The following is a 15,428-nucleotide window of genomic DNA, read 5'->3' on the forward strand; positions in this document are numbered from 1 at the left end:
GTATTGCAATTATTTGTATGACAATTATTCGCCCTTTTGTTTATGTTTACGTTCGTGCATAATCGGCCACGTGATTTCGTCATCACGCCCGAGAAGAAAGAAGCTGAAAAAGATCACGAGCCGATGTGCAATCGAGCTAAAAAATAAAAATTAAAAAAAATCATCCACTTTAATTGGGGGAAATCGAACACGATACGCGTAAACAACTCGCTGCACGTCAAACAGTCATTTCATATCTCGTTTTAACTCTGATAAAAAAAATTTTTTTTAAAAATAATGCTGGAAGACTAATTCAATTAGAGATAATGAGATTTTTTAAAAAAAATTTTTTTTAGCTTTTTTAGCAAAGTTACCGTAACGACTTTAAAGAAGACAATAATTTGAAATAAGCAGGAAATCCAGCCGCCAACATTGAATTCACACGACGCCGATATCGGCTCTTCGTCTGCGAACGAGACGCGTTCGACTCGTATTCACGCAGCGATGATACTGAATTCACTTTTCGCTGCGTCGCTGCCCGCCGGCGACCCGGTCTGATCCGTTCAAGGGTGGAGGTAAAATTGGATCAGAGAAGCGATTAAGAACCGGATGATGGAGACAATTGAACTTTTAGTCTCCGCAGACCTTCCTCTCAGGGCGAAGCTTAGCGGCCCGACCGCAGGAAGTTATCATCCTGTTTTTATTGCATTTGCATAACGGACGTTTTAAAATGGCGCGTGCGTGATCGCCGAGGGTGACTCTTTGTTTGTTTGTTTGTTTGTTTGTGCCGTTCTGATTTTGGACCATTTCAATGAAAGTAGGTTGTCGGTTGTTTTTTTTTCATCCGTAGAAGAAGAAACGTCGCTTCACTTCAAATTGAGGCTCATAAATCCTCTCGTTTTTTTTTTTTTTTTACAGCTTCTGTCTCATTTGAATGGAGAGAGCAGAGGAAGTATTTGCCTGAGCGAGTGAGCGAATGTCAGGCCCGGTGCATGTATTCCTTCATCTTAATGCTCTCTATGTAATTACTACGGGAGGAGGGAGGGAAGGGGGGAGTGAGTGGGAGGGAAAGGAAAGGAAAGTGGCTTTGGCTTCTTGCGTCACCAGCCGCCAATTGTAAGCATAATCCGAACCCTGCTTGTTCCGTCCAGATTATCAACATCTATTCCCTAATCGTATTCGCCCAAAACGCAAAGCGAGGACTTTCCATCCGGGGGCCGGCGAAGGCCGGACAGACCGGTCCGACCGCCGCCGCTCCGATCCCGACTCGGTAAATCCTTCAACGACGACAAAATAAAAGATACAAAAGGTTTGCGCTCCTCGTGTTCAGGTGGGCCGCCGCCGCCGCCGCTTCCTCACTTCTGAACAAACAACCGGCTGAATGTCATCGCTTGTACAAACACCAGTAGAGGAAATGGTTGGCTTTTTGGATGTGTTTGCACAACCAGCGCTGCAACCCCCCCCCCCCCCCCCCCTCTCCCACCTCGCACCAGGCTAATACGAGTAAGGAAGTGCGTACAGTTGATTTGTATGAGCACCTTTAACAGGTATAAAATATTTAGAAAAAGGTGCTTCACAATAAATAAAACAGCCCACAAACAGCGTGATTTAGACTTCAATGTAAAGTAGTGTGCTGAATCCAATCCGTTGTGAACCAGCGGCTCCAGATGACTTTAAAAGTGACACCATGACGAAGAGGGGTGGAGGGGGGGGGTCATATCACCACTCCACATCAACTCTTCGTCACGGCGTTTAATATTTAAACCGGTGCGTTTAAATAGCAGAAGTTTGGAGAAAATAAAAGTCTCAACTTCCTCCATTCGGTGAGAAAAGGGGGCGTGGTCACGAGAGGCCCCTCCCCCCCACCACCACCCTCCTCCTCCTCCAGATTATGGAAATGCCGGAGAGAGCTCGCCATGGTATTTTAAAATGAAACTTTATTGGTGCGACACGGTGATCTCTTGTTGTGACCGGTTTAAAAGCGCGAGCAGCTGCATTTTGAAGCCGGTCGAAAGAGGCCCGAATAAAATGACACTTCCTGTTTTTTTTGTTTGTTTTGTTTGTAGCCATCAGGTTGATCATTACAAAAAGAGAGCGGACAGCATGTCGTAAAAAAGCTCTCGGCATGTCGCACGCAGATTTTAAAACTCAAAGCCAGAAAACGCTCCTCCGCCATGTTTCGGAAGGTAAACAACACTCCCCCTCTCCTCCTCCACCCTCCACCCTCCACACACACACACACACACACACACACACACACACACACACACCCGCCCGACAGGACTGCTGAGTCCTGGATAAAAGTGTGTACCTTCCTCCTCCTCCTCCTCCTCCTCCTCCTCCTCCAACCTGTGCTTGCGTCACGGACAGACACAGGGATGGGGAGCTGGTGGAGTCAATATTTACTGCTCCACACACACACACACACACACACACACACACACACACACACACACACACACACACACACACACACACACACACACACACACACGGCCCGGGCCGTTGTTGCCATGGAGGCGATTCCAAGCATTCCACAAAGCAACAAACTGCACAGATGCAGGATCGTTGCACTCGGACTCGCTGGGCCAGAACAGAGGGAGCGAGAGCGCCCGCATGCCGATCTGATGAAGAATAAAAGAGCACGATTGGCCGAGGCTCCCAAAATTACGTCGGTCACTTCATGAAAGCGTTTTTTTTTTTTTTTTTTTGGAGGAAGAAAAAAAAAAAACCCACAAGAGACCGAGAAAGTGAGATCACCTGGAAGAAGTTCTATCCGTTGTTGTGTTTTTGAGCCCAAACGCAGCACGATTTCCATGAAAACAACAACAACAACAACATCATGTTTACTAATTATCCCGGCCTTTTTTTTTCTCCTTTCAGGAGCCCCTCAGTGCTTCGGCTTCTATAATAGGATCAGAGGGCTGTGAGCCTTTATCCCCTTTTCACTGTGTGAAAGTGTGAGTTTCTCCGCACTGCTATTTTTTTTTTTTAGAGGGGGGGGGGGGGGCTTTAAAAAAAAAAAAAAAAAGCGTCCTACGGTATGTTCGGATCGCATTTTTCTTGCTTCGCCGGACGCCCGTCGCTAACCCGGCCCTTAAAAATCACATGACGTCTCGGGCCTCGCCGGAGCAGCTGGCCGCTCGTGTCTTAAACCCCGTGCTTTACAGAGGAATTTTTTTTTCGCCCACTTCCCGACGACAAACACGGCTGGCAGCCGCTGCAGGTTCATGGATTTTCTGTTATCCCCTGTTCCTAATCTGAGTACGACATATATCAAATTATTTTAGGGATTGAGGCTCAGAGGGAAAATATCTGGGCCATTTTAGATGACGCGACGTGTTTGGCTTTTTGCAAAAGGGTGCGGAGCAGACCGACTTCATGAAGTAATAGTTGGACATCTTTAGGAAATATGTGATTTCTGGCTTTGATGAAAAGATGGATAACATTGAGCTACATCCAGCAGCACCTACCGTCTTAGCTTATCTTAGTTTAGCATAGCATAGCATAGTAAAATTTGCCGACCAAGCACCTCTACATCTCAATAATTACCATGTTGTGTGTTGTTTGCATTGACTGGATATAAAAGTGTTCGTAGCTTCTGGGTCTGAAAAACGTTACCGATGCCGAAGTGCCTTAAAATGCAATATCACCGACCGCCACTAGAGGGTGCCTCCGAAAAGCCTCCATAGACTCCCATTCAACTTCTTTCAAAGTCTTTCTTGTTCGTTTTCTGGAGGACCATCTGAAAATAATCCCTCATTCATTAGAACGTAAGCTTCAAAAAGACGTGTTTTTTTTTGGGGGGGGGGGGGGCGTGTCTGTTTGATTGACAGGCCTGTGGTGCAGTCAGTTTACAGCTATCGCCTGATGTCCAATCGGATCGGTCAGATCCACCACCCCCACCCCCACAGCTCCTCCAAATATGGTCGCTTCCTGCTTCAAAATCTGAACCCGAAGCTTCATAACGGCCGTTCGCAAACCAACGGGTGACGTCACCGCTTGGTTGCCGCTTGTTTCTTTTTTTATTCGATTCAATTCTTATTTTTATTTATATAACGCCAAATCTGAACGGAAAAAGAAACGAAATTTGAGGTATGTGGGAGGGTTACGTGTGAGATTATTTCTTGGCTTTTGAGCAGCGACTTTGACAAAAGTATTGCTTTTTAAAAAATTTTTTTTTTTTTGCACACATTAAACAACATGTTAAATAGTAATTAAGCTTTAGAGCCCGGCTGCCTAGCTGTTAACTGGCGGCTTGGCCGACCGACCAGATGGATATCGGAGTGTATTTTCCAAACTAGGACTTCAAGAGAACGTGCTGTCTCCTCCTTCTTTCCACCTTTTCGTCTCCACTCGTCATGAAATCATCTCCGCCCGCTTTCATCCCCGACATTATGTCAAAGCCCACAAAACAACACTTTGAAACCAAACACTTCCCAGTTCCACCGACGGCACTGTGATTAAAACGGGGAGGAGGAAGAAGAAGAAGAAGAAGAAGAAGTCACTGCGGGACCAAAAAAAACACAAAAAAAACCCCACTACTGACACACAAAAACGAGTTTTACCCTCACGAGAACATCATCGGTTGTTTTTTTTCTGCTTGGAAACCGTCACCTCTGAGCTTCTCGCAACTGATGATGCAGCCGTCCTGCCGTCGAACTGGTTGAACGGTTCCTACCGATCTGCACCTGCGTTAACTGAATCCTCTGACTAACCGTCCCAGACTGGGTGTGACGGGTCTGGAGCTCAGACAAGACACACAAGAGGACATTACGCTGTTGCAACGGATTCCAGCACATTAAACCAACAGTTAATGTTTCACAACAACGTTTTTTTTTTGTGCATACAGTGATTCTACGTGTCGAATTAGCATTAATTAAACAGCCCTTATTTTGACAGCTGACTGTTAGCCCCGTGGTTCAATAAGTTCAATAAATTAAAAAAATAATATATTGCTTTATCAGTTAGTCCTTTCAAAAACAAAACAAACACCAAAAAAAAAAAAAAAAAAAAAAAAAATCGCATTTTCCTTTCTTGACTTTTTTTTTTTTTTTGGAGACAATCTGCTGCAAAAATCCCCCAAAAATTGAATTGCGACAATCACAAAAACAACTGTGAAACTCTGGAGGGGCTGAACATTTCCAGTTTCTAAGGAACCCGGAGGCTGTCCGTCATGACGCCGTCACATGCAGGGTACAACCGGTGTATTAAAACATGTTGGTTTTTTTTACTACCGCACACCGGCGAAGGTGCTCCTGGAAAAATATCGGCCTCACTTCCCTTCTTTTCTTTTCTTTTTTCCTCCCTCTGCACCGCCGCGCTCGTCTAAATATGGTCATTATAAAGAACTGAGGCTGATGAGCTGCGGTCATGTGTTCAGACAAGAAGTGGAGAGGAGAGAGAGGAAGGGAGGAGAAGAAAAAGATAATCCTCACGGGCTTTAACCCCCCCCCCTCCACCTCCCATCCCACCACACATTTTTTTCTATTTCTACAATCCTTTTCCTCCCGGCGGAAACGGGTGGAAATAAAGGATTTCATTTGCCTTTGTTGTGCCAAGCTATACGTCACAGGAGGAGGAGAAAAAAAACAAAAACGTGAGTGAACCTGGTAGTTTTGCGGAAACGCGACAAGAACGTAAGAATCCAACACGGGAAACAACCAAAAAAAAAAACGATAGCAGCGATGCACGATCAAACGAACAAATCACTATCAGAACCGCTCCATGCTGCCGACGGTGAACTTCGGTGAACTGAAGTATTGTGATAGCGAACATCCCCCCTTTTTCAAATTCACCCCCTTTTTTCTTTTTTCTCATCACATTTCAAAAGAGGGCAGCATTTGATCTGCTCAATTCCACCGAGGCTTCGCCGTGCGCCCTCGGTAAGCCGGGGTTTTGTTTCTGTGTTGGGGGGGGGGGGGGCTTTTAGCGTTTGATATCCCCAACTTGGAAAAATCTCAGGCCCTAAATCCACCCTTTGAGGTGGGGGGGGGCATATACGTACTGCTTGTGTATATATACATAGCCATGTAAAGATGTTAAGACGATGAGAAAAAAAAAAAGGGGGGGGGGAGCCAGGTGGCGTCCCCCCCCCCCCCACACACACCCTCTCCACCACCCCCTCCATCTCTGCTGCAGTCAGTCACGGCTGAGGAATGCGGACCGGAGGACGAGGCGAGTTTCAACTGCTCTCCTCGCTCCCACGAGCCCTCGGCAGGAATGTACGGTGGAAGCAGGTAGAAACACCGTTCAGGTGTTCACGTGCACGGGCTGCCCTCGAGCCACACACACACACACAGGCAAGTCATTCCCTTCTTCACCAGCTGTTAGGGTTGAGTGGGGTGGATGGGGTGGATGGGGGGGGTGGGGGGGGGGGCGATTTCGTTTTCACGTAAGAAGAAGAAGAATGTGATTCAAGATTGCGACACGCTGCCGACGAAACGAGCTCCAGACCAGACCGCTCTACTGTCAACGCAGGAGGAGAAAAGCATGCTGGGAAATCCTTGGATAACATAACAACCCTTGGGATGTACCATTTTTCAAAGAGGGGAAGGGAGGGGGGGGGGAATCCTTAATGTACAAAATCCGCACACAAAAAATTACTCCAATCCAACCGGGTATCACGGCAAAGCGTGAAATAGACACGCCAGTCTATTTTTAAAAAAAAAAAAGGCGTGACAGTTACACGTTTTCCTGAAACCATGCGTAGAGCCATGAGATTTACAGGAAAATTAAACTTGTGATTGGGGTTACGAAACAAAAACCAACGCGTCGTCTCCTCCTGGATTCGAGCATCATCGTCCCGCGTGGCCGCCTGCAACTGGTAACATGTCTTTTTGTTGCGGGACCTCGGTCACATGACATTTACTTGCGTTTAACTTTCACGCTTTCAAAAAACGCCCAAAGCGTGGCTATTTCACGTTTTCACCGTGGTGGGCCGGCGTGTCTATTGCGGCGAGACCGGGTTGTCCAATCAGAGGAGAGCTCTTTTGTGTTTGCTAATTGGAAGAGAAGGGAAACCAATATTCGTTGAAGATAAATGTGGATAATTCAAATGAACACATTTAAAAAAAACAAGACCGGGAGATCTCGTGTACGTCGAGGCCTCGCTTCCTCAGAGATAGACAAATAAAAGCGACAGAGGCGCAGACACATTGAATTATTAAAATGTACCCGTGTCAGGCTCCATCATCAAAACATAACCGCTCCCCCGCCATGACATTTCCATAACAGATTGGAGGGCGACGCCTCCCCCCCTCTTCCCCCCCCCCCCCAACCAAACACCGAAGTGATTTCTTCCATCTCTTTTGAAAAAACAACCTTTGTTTCCCGAAGGCCCTGATTTCAATATTCAAATGTGGCTCGGCGGGTCGGCGAAGGGCAATCAGTTGGTGGAGCTCATGGGGGGGAGGAGTGGGGGGGGGGGGGGGGGGGGGGGCTCCTGCACTTCCTCCAACCTCCGCCGGTGAGCAGGGATCACGGACAGCGACAGGTGGCATTTTACAGTGAAATAAAAGCACAAAAAAGTTGCAACAATAAATCTGCTTTTAATTTGAAAAAAATCTGGAGACCTAAAGAGCGAGTGGAGAGCAGAAACATTTTTTTTAGCTCCAAAGCAGGATGTGAACCGACAGCCCTAAATCTGAATCACTGAGACTTCAATCACTGCTTGTTGTTTTCGGAAAAAAAAAAAAAACAAAAAAAAAACTGAAGGACATTTTTTTTTTTTTTACCAGTTATTTGAGTAGCAATCGATTCATGAAGAAAAATAATGAACAGATCAACCGATAATAAGAAATAATCTTTAGTTGCAGCCCTGGAACGGATCTATTATGATAGTTTCTTCTGTAAAACATTAGAAAATAGTGAAAATACACAATGAAATGTATTAAATACCACAATTATGTTGCTTGTTGTGTCGAAACCAAACCGAGATGTTAAAAATGAGAAAGTTCGCTGCTGTTTAGCATTTCAGCTCTAAAAGTGTCTGATTATCTGTGTGACAACTAATTTCAGGTCAACTGACAATCTGACTAAACGGCTTCAGCTCCAATCGAGTCGTTTTGTGTAGTGACACAGTACTGATTTTTGTTTGTTTTTGTTTCTGCGTTTCGGTTGCGACTCCTTCCACCCGAGAGGATCAGAAGTCACACGGCAGGAACCTCCGTGCAGCTTTTTTTTTCGTTGAGGAAATTCCACAGAAATCCGCTTCTGTTATCTGGTTTTGGGTGAGATTATGAGATTTGTCCGGGCCAGAGGGTCGAGTCTCCGCCAGTAAAAAAAAAAAAAAAACTCCCATGTCAACACGTTTTAAGAGGGTGGGGGTGAGTTGGTGGTGGTGGTGGTGGTGGTGGTGGGGGGGGGGGGGGGGGGCAGCGTGTGCTTTCTTCCCAGCATCTCATCACCATCATCATCATCATCATCCCGACCAGGCTCGCACAGCTGCGCCTACACAAAGCCACACATAGAGGCGTCTTTTCTAAATGCCAGAGACTCTTTTCCTGTCACAAGAAAATGTGAGCGGAGCGATGGGAATGAAGGGTGTGAGAGTGGAGGAGGGGGGGAGGGAGGGGGGAGAGAGAGGGGGTCGGGGAGGGGAGGGGGCTTTTTTTTTCTTCTTCTTCCCCTTACCGAGGCAACAGTGGGATGGATTGAGTGAGGAGAGGGATGCGTGGCCCTGTGTCACCCATGGGCCCGTTCCCAGAGCGGCGGCACAGGAAGTGGCCGGGTGGAGAATTAGGGGGTGGGGGGTGGTGGGTGGGGAGGGTGGGGGGGTGGTGGGCACGACAAACCCTCCTCTGTTTGTCTGTATCACAACCCGGCTATCAGTTACTTCATTCAAACGGTCGGCGCGCCTCGATTCCTGCACCCTCATCAATCAGCTGCATTTACCGGCTGCAGCTTTACCGTGGCTTCTGGTTTGAGCGTGAACACGTCCGACTTCTCTGGAGACGCCGCCGCCGCCGCCGCCGCCGCCAACGACAACGACAACGAACGTGGACGTGAAAGAGAAAAACCCCGGGATCTCCGACTGTGTGTCGAAGTCGGACGTAGCTCTTTCAGGTCTGACAAATGAGGCTGATGCAGAGGCGCCTTAAGCTGCGATACCACCGTGTGCCACCAGAGGTCGGCGACCAAAAAAAAAAAAAAATAGCCTTTCGGCTCCGTAGACTCCCATTCAACTGGCCTCATTCAATTCGAAGTCAATAAAAAGATTTCTGGCGGTGCATCTGAAAATAATCTCGTCATTTAAAATTATTATAAAATACGTTTTTTTGGGGGGCGGGAGGGGGCGTGTCTGTTTGATTGACAGGCCTGTGGTGCAGTCAGATTACAACTATCGGCGGGCGGGACGTAGTATGGGCAAATTCAAACAAGCGGTGACAAACAGCGACGTCTCCCCTTGGTTTGTCGAACGGCCGTTACGAAGCCTCGTCTCCAGATTTTGTCCGTCGCCATCTTCGCTGGTTCGGAGCGGATTGGAGCAGGAAGCGACCATATTTGGACGAGTTTTTGAAGCTTATTTTCGAATGAATGAGGGATTATTTTCAGATGGACCTCCAGAAAACTAATAAGAAAGAGCGACTTTGGCTCACAACACCCAGAATAACCCGAATTTTATAAGAGAAGTCGAACGGGAGTCTACGGAGGCTTTTTTTAGAGCCGACCTCTAGTGGCTCTCGTTGGTATTGCAGCTTAAGGCACTCGTGCATTTGGCCTCGTTTTTCAGACCCGGGAGCTTCGAACGCTTTTATATAATCTCTGCTCGGGAAACTTCACAACATCCGTTCACGAACCCTTCGGGTGACGTCGCCGCCGACTAAAGAATAACGTCTGATCCAGAACTGGTCCGCTGATGTGTAAAAGCCAAACAGCGAGCGAGAGAGAGACAGACGGATAAAAGGGCGCGACAGGATGGGAGACGGGCAGAGAACAGGTGGCGCTGGCGTTCCCGCGCTCAGCCGTGCGCCCTTGAACGCAACTAATCAAGCACCGAATCTGGGCCAGAGCGACAGAAGTTCGGTCTCCGCAGCATGAAAAATTCAAAGGCCTTTGTCGGCGGGAAGCCGTCACAAATCTCAGGCCCCCCTTTTTCTTTTTCTTTTTCTTTTTTCCACGTATCCAATCCTTCCCCCTCTTTTTCCCCGTCTCTCGGCTTCGACGTGCATCTCGTTGGCGAGCTGAGAAAAAAACAAAAGGGGGCTCGACGCGCCGGCGATCACGCAAAGTGTTTTGTTTGTTCAGTGCTCCGAAGCCAAAAGGGGGAATAATGTGCTGTTTCAACAAAGCGGAGAGCGCCCGTTTACTTTCATCCTCCGTCCTGCCATTTTCTCTTCCTCCGGCCAAGAAGCTGCTTCTGCTTCGTAATATCATTAAAAACGGCCACAATGTGTCCTCGGAGCTCGATTGCCAATTAATCCTCGTCTGACCTGAAGGAGAATCGGGACGCTCGCGAGATCAAATGATGAACTCGGCAAACCGCCAGCTAGAACCTAAGAGTCGGTTTTAAATGCAACCGCTTCGGCGCGGCGGCGGCAAATATACACATCACGATCAAAGATGCTTTAGCGGAGGATTTGGGGGGGGGGGGCACTCTGGAGAAAGGAGCCTCCCTCTGCAGGCCACCCCCTAAATACTTTTCCTCGCATCTCCGTGAATAAAAGGTGCACAAAGGCAATTTCTTTTTTTTTTTTTTTGGAAAGTGGAAGCGACTTGTCTTGAAGCCGGCCCAGATGCTTCCTCGGGCCGGATGGCTGCGGGGAAACAAGAGCTTCATTGATGCCAGGCACCAGTGTGTCACCCCGACGGACGGACAGACCACTCCAGTATGAGGGGGAACAAAAAGGGGCCAGTCCGGAGCCACGTTGCCAATTAGGAGGATTTTTTTTTTTTTTTTTCTCTCTGGCCTTTCGAGGAGCCACTTTCCAGCAGTCTCATTGGAGCTGACACAAACATCTATGGCTTTCACTGGAAGGCATTCATGGGATTCCAAGGAGCATTAGGTCCCCGTCCCACCTCCTCCTCCTCCTCCTCCTCCTCCTGCGGAGCCTGAAATCTGGCAGTTAAGAAAAAGTACAATGGGCCATCTCGTACCACTTTGAGAAAACACTCCTCGCTCGCCGGTTGGCCGCGACGCCGGAGCGCAGGAGGCATGCTAATGTCCCACCGGAAAAACTTGGCAGCGCTGGTCTTGGCTTTACGGCAGGTGGAAGTGTTTTTATTCCGGATCTCTTTGAAACCGCGATGGAAGTGTGAATGTTTTGTGAAAATGTACGATTAAAAACACATTCAGCTGGAGTGCCTATTTGACACCGCGGCGTGTCACGACAGCAAAAACGTGACGTTGCCACGCTTCGGGGCTGTCGAGGCGTGACAGTTACACGCTTTGAAATGAAAGCTACCACATTGCCTGGAGCCATGCGATTTACAGGAAAATGAAACTTTTAGCAAATACATGTGGTCGGGGTTAGAAAACAACAAAAAACAAGTCATAAAACCACCAAAAAAAAAACAAAAACAAAAACAAAAACAAAAAAAATGTTTTTGGTCTCCAAACCTCTGTTGCGGGACCTTGATCACATGGTCCCACGTCACATGACATTTACATTTTGCGTGTCAGTTTCACGCTTTCAAAACGTGTCACTTTCACGCCTAAACATCCCAAAAGCGTGTCTAGATCACGTTTAGCTGCAGCGGACCAGCGTGTCTATTTCACGCTTTGCCGTGATATTGCGTTTATCAGTCTGCATGCCACCGGTCCAACATTAAAAATAATAGTAAATCCAAGGGATATAATATGTTTTTCCTGCCTGCGGCCAAACATCCTAATTCCTGCAGGAAAAATACAAAACACATTAAAAAAAAATTAAAAAAATCCACTAAAAAAATCTGGTAAAATCTGCGGAGGATTAGTCTAATGCACTCGTGATAATCAAACGTAATAGCACACATATTTTCATTAAAACGCGACTGATGTCTTCGTAGGAATATTCCGGAAAAGATTACCATGGCAGCAAAAAACAAAACAAAACAAGCAAGAGGGGTTTATACACAATATTTTGGATTTAAGCAGATAAATGCAGCGGCAGCACGCATCCATAGGGGCACGGCAGGTTTAAGTGTGTGTGTGTGTGTGTGTGTGTGTGTGTGTGTGTACAGTATACATACAGGTCACAATGTCAGCACACAAACAATATGCAAAGAGACTCAGACTGAACATTTCTTCAGGTCTGTGCTAATCTTTTTTTTTTCTATTATTAGTTAGCGCCACAATAAGAGTCAATATTTGGACCCTTTGAGTCATGTTGAGTGGGAGAGACTAATCCTGAGCATATGACAGCCACGTCTTTCGCAAAAAAAAACACACAAAAAAAGTGTGTGGGCTCCTGGGGAAGGAAAATATGTGGCAGTCAGAGCGAAAAAGAGTATTTTTATTTATTTATTTATTTTTTTTTAATGTTTCTTATTAATTTCCTCTGATCTTCTCACTTGAAATACAAGTACAGCAGGTAGCCTGTAAAAAGTCTCAGAGGCTGCCAAGTTTCAGTTGTGAAAGCTTTCCAAGCCACGGGGAGGTATTTTCTCTTAAAAAAAAATAATAATAACTTGTCGGCACTGGGATTGTTTCCTAAAAGTAAGTGCAGAGGAGGAGAACTGTATGCCGAACACATGTAAGGCTGGGATTTTATTCTAGAAAACAAAACAACAACAGCAAAAACCGCTATGGTTTGGTTGTGAGGAAAATACAGGTTGAATTTAGGTCACGGAAAAAAAAAAAAAAAAACTTACGTGCGTGTAAGTTTCACGCTTAGAAAGTCCCCCCTCCCCCCAAAAAAAACTACTATCTGACCATCTCACGTTTTGCTGCAGCGGATCAATCAGCGTGTCTTTTTCACGCTTTTGCCGTTATCAGTTTGCGTGCCACCGGTCCAACATTAAATATAAAGATAGCACAAATTAAAAAAAAAAAAAAAAAAAAAAAACCGCTCTGGTTTGGTTGTGAGGAAACCACAAGTGTGTGGTTGAATTTAGGTCACAGAGAGGACTAAAATATATATAAATAACAGGAGGTAGGAGGGTATTTAACCTCATAATTTAATGCATCGTTGAGATCCAGCCCTTCATTCATTTTTTTTATCGACCCCCCCCACCCCCTGCTCCCCCCCCCCCCCTTGTCCGTCCTGCCCTTAACTGAAAGTCGCCAAAATAACAAGTTGTGGAGGCTGTACTCACCCCTGAAGCGCAGGCTACCGGAAGATTGTTGTTTTTTTTTTTTTTTGGCGTCGTCGCTCCTTTCTGTCGGATCAGACAGGCGGATTTAACATCCAAACCATCAAACGAACTGACCGGAGAGACTCAAAGCTCACAGATCCGAGAATTTCTTTTTTTTTTTTTTTTTTTTTTTTTTTTTTTTAGGAGGGCTTGTGGAGAGGAGGAATCAGCAGCAGCAGCAGCAGCGGCAGGAGAGAGACAAGTCGTGGAGCCAAAACAAGCGACAAGAGGAGGCGATCCCATTCAACTGGAGGGAGGGTGGTGGTGGTGGTGGGAGGAGGGGAGGGGAGGGGAAGAGGTGTGGGGGGGGCGGCCCCGAGGGTGGGGGGGGGGGGAGGTCATGCCGGGGGAAAGCCTCCGGAACTGAGGAAACATTATTTAAATTCACGCAGGCCAGAAGGAGAAAAGTGGAAAGGACTTCTGTTACATGTGTGCAGAGGAGAGGCGGCGAGCGGCGGCAGCAAACACCAAAACACCGAGGATGTGACGTCAGAAGCGCAGGGAGGAGGGTGGGCGGGGCCTCCGCGAAGGATCCTCCGGCGCTGATTGGTGGGATTGTTTTTCCGCACAGTTGAGCTCTGATTTGGTTTGAATGGCGTGTCACGGAAGGCCCCGCCTCACCTGAGCGAGCAGGTTCAAACGCGCCTCGGAGTTGTTCATGTTGTTAGGGATGACTTTTTTTATTATTATTATTTTGTTTTGTTAATGGCGTTATGTGGCGTGAGACGGCGTCGCACCACACCTCGGATTTTTTTTAAATTTTTTTTAATTTTTTTTTATGGGGTTCAATTCTTTGTTTAAAATTTCAGATTAAAGTGTCGGAGTGATGTGGCCACAATGTAATTCAGACTGATTAAAAAGGATTAAATAAAATATTTAAAAAAAAAATTAATGAACTAGAGTGCGAAATAAAATGTAAAATAAACAGATTTTAAATTATTGTGAGGTAAAGAAATCAAAGATCAGTCTTCCTTGTTTTGATCTCATTCTCCTCTGGTGACACAATGCTGCCACCTGCTGTTTAAATGGGGTATCATATGCTTTATTTAAATACAAGTACTGTAGTTATACAGCACGATGTGTTGCAAATAGTGGTGGAAGGAATACTCAGATCTTTCACTTAAGTAAAAGTAAAAAGATAATCAATAAAAACTGTAAGCGGTGATATGTGGGCCCTCGCACGCTACATGTCGAGGATCCAGCGGGTCGGGGCCACCAGTCACTTTTTGGATGACATGCTATGTCTTATCACTTTTTGGAGTATGACCTTTTTCTGAACTGACATGCATGCCTCAAGTGTGGATTGAACCCAGGTACTTCTCATTGTGAGGCAACTGCTCTAACCACTGCAGCACTGTCATATTATAACGTGGTGTCCGAAATATATATATAAAAAAAAGGGGGGGATAAAGTCTGTGGTAGTTCAGACAGAAATCCAAGAAGACACATCCTTTATTTTTTGTGACTGACTTTTATTTTGAGTTTTTGTATTGTTATTGACCTTTGGTTTGGTTATGACTGCATGTACAACACAAACCCGAAACCGGCAAACCCGCAACGGTTGTGACCCGCCCTCCGTGCACTGCGTGTTTTACCTTGAACGGGGCTTGAACCCGCGTCCTCATGAGGTCTTCTCAACTGGTTAACTCAACAGGTAAAAGATTCTACTTCACCAAGGTTGCTATTAATGGTTCAAATCCCACCTCGGCCTTTTGATGGTGCTTCAACTTTTAGTGAAGTTGAAACGTTTGGAGAAATTGAAAAAGTTTTGCATCCACTGCACATTACAGGAAGATATTTAATATCACTGCAGAACCCCATTGAAAACACGTATATCTACTATCCAAAGAATGTCTGCGGCAATTATGGTCGCATTTGAATGAATATTTGTGGACGGTGGAGTTATAGGTTGCAGTGAGCCAAAGATGTGTCACAATGCAGACAATCGTATGGGAAGATTGGTGGTGCAGTGGTTAGTACCGCTGCCTCTCAACCAGAAGATTAAGGGTTCAATTCCCCTCCCTGTCATGACTGAAAAATAAAACCTCATACTATAGCATGTCATTAAAATTATGAAGAAAAAGTCATACTATAGCAAAAAGTGACCCAAAACATATTTTTGGGTCACTTTTTAGCCGCCACACCACACCGATTATCACTTTTCTGACAAAACT

At 46.2% G+C, this 15,428-nt stretch overlaps 1 protein-coding gene across 4 annotated transcripts in view; it reads right to left on the minus strand.

The window, feature by feature from the left end:
* The window catches only part of src (v-src avian sarcoma (Schmidt-Ruppin A-2) viral oncogene homolog), a 28,785-nt gene extending 15,083 nt beyond the window's left edge, over positions 1–13,702 (minus strand). For 2 of the 4 annotated variants that reach the window (XM_069141847.1, XM_069141846.1), the window contains exon 1: positions 13,216–13,702. The gene's annotated coding sequence lies outside the window, so the exon portion shown is untranslated. The remainder of the gene's footprint in view (positions 1–13,215) is intronic. The other 2 variants (XM_069141849.1, XM_069141848.1) reach the window with 1 other exon arrangement.
* Positions 13,703–15,428: the final 1,726 nt, after the last annotated feature.

The sequence above is a fragment of the Embiotoca jacksoni genome, unplaced genomic scaffold (genome assembly GCF_022577435.1).
Source record: "Embiotoca jacksoni isolate LCO1_2020_lvr unplaced genomic scaffold, fEmbJac1.0.p SCAF_91, whole genome shotgun sequence".
Classification (NCBI taxonomy): Eukaryota; Metazoa; Chordata; class Actinopteri; family Embiotocidae; genus Embiotoca; species Embiotoca jacksoni.